The following is a 6,000-nucleotide window of genomic DNA, read 5'->3' on the forward strand; positions in this document are numbered from 1 at the left end:
ACTGGGCCTAAACATTCCGGTGTAGAGACAGTCACTAAGTAAGGACTTGAAAATGTAGAGGACTCTAAGGTGGCGGCCAACTGCAGAGTCCCACTGTGGGGCAGCAAGGAGTCAAGAAGGAGGACCTGGCAACTGGGGTCAAGAGCTGCCCACACTTTCTTCACATCCAGCCTTTTTCTCCTATCAGCCTTCTAGTGTTGCATGCTCACATGGGCAGAAAGACTTGCCTTTATATGCTAGAAAGTACATGGAGGAGTCCGGGTGTGGTGGCTCACTCCTGTAATCCCAGCACTTTGGGAAGCTGAGGTGGGTGGATCACCTGAGGTCAGGAGTTCAAGACCAGCCTGGCCAATGTGGTGAAACCCCATCTCTACTAAAATACAAAAATTAGCTGGGCGTGGTGGCAGGCACCTGTAATCCCAGCTACTTGGGAGGCTGAGGTAGGAGAATCACCTGAACCTGGGAGGCAGAGGTTGCAGTAAGCTGAGATTGTACCACTGCACTCCAGCCTGGGTGACAGAGCTAGACTCCGTCTCCAAAAAAAAAAAAAAAAAAAGTACAGGAAGGAAAATTTATTAGAAAATTCAGACAGCCTGGGCAACATAGTGAGACCACGGCACTAGAAAAGAATAAACAAAATAAAACAAAACAAAACAAAACAAAAAATTAGCCAAGCATGGTGGTGTGTGCCTTATTTAAAACCTGTGTACTCTTAAGACCTCACCAGTTTATAGTTTTGTTTGTTCCAGATTTCTGGGTAATGATGGGCCCAAGGCTGGCTTTGCTCCCTTTTCTAGGTCACACAGTATCCCAGGCCCTGTGCTGATATATCTGACTCTGCGGAAGATGCTTTGTTTTTAGTTCTGAGCCTTTTCTTCTGCTGATTCCTTCTCAACCTGGGTTCCTTGTGTCGCGCACTCTCCCCCAAACCAGGTAGATGCACCTAGCTGCGGAAAAGAGGGAGAGAGAAGAAAGATCCCTTCTATCATTGATACAGGAGCTAGAAAGAAATTATTTAGGCAGATAGTGAGGGTAAGAGAGTCTGCGGTAAGATTACCCTTTAACAAAAAGCAGCTCCCAAATAATTTCTTTTCTGACAAAAAGCAGCCTGAAAAATCAAGCTGCAGGCATAGATAAGCAAGCTAAAATCTTGCATAGGTAAATGCCAGCAGCTGTGCCAATAGAAAAAGGATACCTGGAAGCCAGGTATATTCAACGCGGAGGTTCCCTCTTCCTTTTCCTTTGTCGCCACGTGTACAGTAAAAAAGCAGGCAACATGGCGCTGGCCAAGTGGAGATCTCACCCGCATAATAAAATATTAGTGTGAGATGGCCAACTTCTTGGCGCGCTATGCAAATGAAACACCTGGTCCGACCAATCTCTCGGGCCCTATGTAAATCAGACACTGCTTCCTCAAGCTTGTCTATAAAACCCTTGTGCATTTCACCACAAAACCGGAAGACCCACTCGGGAGTCCCTCTCTCTCTGCAGGAGAGAGAGCTTTTCTCTTTTCTCTTTCTTTTGCCTATTAAACCTCCAGTCTTAAACTCCTCCTTGTGTGTCTCCGCCTTCTTGATTTCCTAGGCGTGAGGCAACGAATCTTGGGTATTACCCCAGACAAATGACGCCACTTCATCATCGTTCTTGAGGCACAGAGGTGCTGAGCTTCCACATTTCTCTCCACTCCCTACTCTTGGGTGATCCCTTCACCCTGGGTACCCTGTTGCCCTAGGCCTTGGCACGTGTTGTCGACGTATGGCTGTGGGAGGAGGCTGGTCTTGTCTGGTGGGAAGGAGAGGAACAAGGAGGGCATTGTTGGTAGAATAAGGAAGTGGAATGAGAGCTCCCTTTACCCTTGGGGGCTTCTTTTCTGGCATTAATCCTCAGAAAATAATTGTGAAAGAGAAGTTTGTCTTTGTGCTTTAGGGTGCTGTCAGAAGCTTAGAAATAATTAGGCAGAATCCCCATCCCCCCAATCCCCATTACCAACTCTAGTCTCCTCCCCTGATACCCACACTGACCTGGGGTTAGGGACATTTATAAATGGAGCCATTGAGCAATCAGGAGAAACTCATGCAACTGAAAAATGTCCCCTATTTCCTGGGTCCTAGGCAGCTCCCCACTTTCCACTCCCACTTCAGAATTTAGACAAGGACTTTGGTCACTCTGGCTAGACCATCTGTGTAACCCAGAATGGTGGGGTCACAACTCTTGGTTTCCAAGGATATGATCACGTGTTGTGAGCAAAAATGTGCTGAACACACCTGACTCTGACTCTGTGGCTCCTTCTTTTTTTTTTTTTTTTTTTTGAGACGGAGTCTTGCTCTGTTGCCCAGGCTGGAGTGCAGTGGTGCGATCTCGGCTCGCTGCAAGCTCCGCCTCCCAGGTTCACGCCATTGTCCTGCCTCAGCCTCCCGAGTAGCTGGGACTACAGGCGCCCTCCACTACGCCCGGCTATTTTTTTGTACTTTTTTAGTAGAGACGAGGTTTCACTGCGTTAGCCAGGATGGTCTCGATCTCCTGACCTCGTGATCCGCCCGCCTCGGCCTCCCAAAGTGCTGGGATTACAGGCGTGAGCCACCGCGCCCGGCCTGTGGTTCCTTCTTGAGAAGTGATTTTGCAGAGCGGAGAAGGGTTGACTCTGGAAATGTTTCATTTGTCTATTGGCAACTATTGTCTATTACCACTCTTCATACATTATAAGAACCTTACAGTATACTCCCATTTCTTCCATCCTGGCTTTTATATAATTGTTACCATATATCTTACCTCAATCTATGCTATAAACCCCATAATACATTGTTATCTTTTTGCTTTAAGCAATTATCTTTAAAGCAATTTAAATAATAACAAAAATAATCTTTATAATTACCCTCATAAACACTTCTGTGAAGTGCCTTTTCACGATTTTCATCTATATTCTCTTAGGTTTATCCTTGTTATTGATTTGTAGTTCTTTATATATCCCTGATAACAAGGCTTGTTTTTTCATGTTCTTTATAATTTTTTTTTTAGTGAAGTGTAACATACAAAAATCTGCACACAAAGTGTAAAATGTGATGTTTTGACACACACACACATATATATATGCACTGAAACCATGACTATTAATTCCATTGTGATCAAAGAATATATTTTGTATCATTTAAATCCTTTTACATGTATCAAGACTTGTTTTATGGTGTAGAACATGATCTATCTTGGTAGATGTTCTGTGTGCCCTTGACAACAATGTGTTGTTGCGTAGAATGTTGTATTGTCAATTTTGTTGATTAGGTCAATTTGGCTTATAGTGTTGTTCAAGCCTTCTATTTGTTTACTGATTTTCTGTGTACTTGTCCTATCGATTTTTGAGAGATGGGTTTTGGCTCCTTAACTATTTTGTGAATTTGTCTATTTCTCCATGTAGTTCTATTAGTTTTTGCTGTATGTATTTTGAAGCTCTGTTATTAGGTGTGTAAACATTTAGGATTTGATAAAAGGACTCATTTGTAACAATCAAATATCTTCTTTATCTCTGGTAATATTTTTTGCTCTGAAATCTACTTTGATATTAATATCGTCACTGTAAGTTACTTTTGATTAGTGTTAGCATGGTCAATTTTTCCATTATTTTACTTTTAACCTTGTACCTTTATAATTAAAGTGAGTTATCTTTGGGCAGTATATAGTTAGGTCTTGCTTTGTAAGTGAATACGTTAATCTCTGCCTATAAATTGGAACGGTTAGATCATTTATATTTAATGTGATGAGTTGTATGGTTAGGTTTAAACCTCTCAACGTTCCTATTTGCTTTCTATTTGTGCCATCTGCTTAATCTGTTCCCTCTTTCCTCTTTTTCTACCTTCTATTGGATTGAGCATATATTTTTATATAATTCTATTTTTATCTCCGTGTTTGCCTTATTAACTATAACTCTTTTTGGGTTATATTAGGGCTTATGGTTTATATCTTCATGTTATTAGTCTACTTCAATTGATATTATACCACTCTTCACACATTATAAGAACCTTACAGTATACTCCCATTTCTTCCGTCCCAGCTTTTATATAATTGTTACCATATATCTTACCTCAATATACGCTATGAACCCCATAATACATTGTTATCTTTTTGCTTTAAGCAATCAATTATCTTTAAAACAATTTGAATAACAAAAATAATCTTTATATTTACCCTCATAGTTACCACTTCTGGTGTTCTTTATTCTCTAACGTAGATCCAGGTTTCTATCTGGTATCATATTCTTCTAGCTCAAAGGACTTCCTTTACCATATATCATGGTGCATATATTTTTTTCATTCACTCTGGAGATGAACTCTTCCAACTGTTATATATCTTAAAGAGTTTTAATTTTGCCTCAACTTTTGAAAAAAAAATATTTTTGAGATAGGGTCTCCTTCTGTCACCCAGGCTGGAATGCAGTGGTGTGATCATAGCTCACTGCAACCTCCACCTCCCAGGCTCAAGATGTCCTCCCACCTCAGCCTCCCAAGCAGCTGGGACTACAGGCATGTGCCACCACACCTGTATTTTTATTTATTTATTTTTTTTGTGGAGACAATGTTTTACCATGTTGCCCAGGCTGGTCTTGAATTCCTGAGCTCAAGCAATCTGCCCACCTCAGCCTCCCAAAGTGCTAGGATTACAGGTGTAAGTCACCGTGCCTGGCCTGAAGAATATTTTTGCTGGGTATATAATTCTACATTGGCAATTTATTCCTTTGATTACTTTAAACATGTTTTTCCACTGTCTTCTAGCTTGTATTGTTTCCAACAAGAAAGCTACTGTCATTCTTATCTACCGTTGGTGCCCTGCCTAGATGTCCTTCTCTGGGCTGGCATGCCCACTCACAAGCTGTTGTTAATGTTGGCTACTATTGGCTCATGAACTCTTTCCCTTTCTAAAGGGATGGTTTCACCTGGGGTAATATGATTCTTCCTCTCCCCCATGGCATCCCAATGCCAATGACTGAATGATATTGGAGTACAAAAGACCAGCCCTTTTACCTTAAGTGGATAAAATCTGTGGTATGATTTATGCTTCAGGGCCCCCTGTGGATAAGATCAAGTTCAAACCTTACCTGAGATCACATCTTTCCACAGTTTTTTTTTTTTTTTTTTAACCTTACCTTTTCTGCTTCCTATATATTTCCTTAGAGATTTTTACTGGTGAGTCCAACCTAAAAAAATCACATGTATTCAAATCTCTTTTAAGTTCTGCTTCTAAGGAATCAAACCTAAGACAGCGGGCACCAGGAGTGGCCCTAGGAAGCAAAATATGAGGATGGGATTCTAGGGCTGGGTCACCTGTCAGTCCTCTGGCAATGGGGACAGCCATGTTGACGGCAGGCATAGTTTCTTTTTTTTTTTTTTTTTTTGAGACAGAGTCTCGCTTAGTCGCCCAGGCTGGAGTGCAGTGGCCCGATCTCGGCTCACTGCAAGCTCCGCCTCCCGGGTTCACGCCATTCTCCTGCCTCAGCCTCCCGAGTAGCTGGGACTACAGGCGCCCGCCGCCTCGCCCGGCTAATTTTTTGCATTTTTAGTAGAGACGGGGTTTCACCGTGTTAGCCAGGATGGTCTCGATCTCCTGACCTCGTGATCCGCCCGCCTCGGCCTCCCAAAGTGCTGGGATTACAGGCGTGAGCCACCGCGCCCGGCCGACGGCAGGCATAGTTTCTGACTTGCTTTAGCAGTGCAACTGTTAAGACTTTTACTCGGAATAACCTGGCTAGGACACGGGTGGAATTAGATTCACTGGCTGATGCAGTGTGTCTGGCATTTACAAGATATAAAACAAATTGCAAGGATAAGGACTATGGAGCCTGACTTGGTGGCTCATGCCTGTAACCCTAGCACTTTGGGAGGCTGAGGTGGGCGGATCACCTGAGGTCAGGAGTTCAAGACCAGCCTGGCCAACATGGTGAAACCCTGTCTCTACTAAAAAGTCAAAAATTAGCCGGGTATGGTGGTGGGCGCCTGGAATCCCAGCTATTCGAGA

This window comes from Theropithecus gelada, chromosome 3 (assembly GCF_003255815.1).
Source record: "Theropithecus gelada isolate Dixy chromosome 3, Tgel_1.0, whole genome shotgun sequence".
Classification (NCBI taxonomy): Eukaryota; Metazoa; Chordata; class Mammalia; order Primates; family Cercopithecidae; genus Theropithecus; species Theropithecus gelada.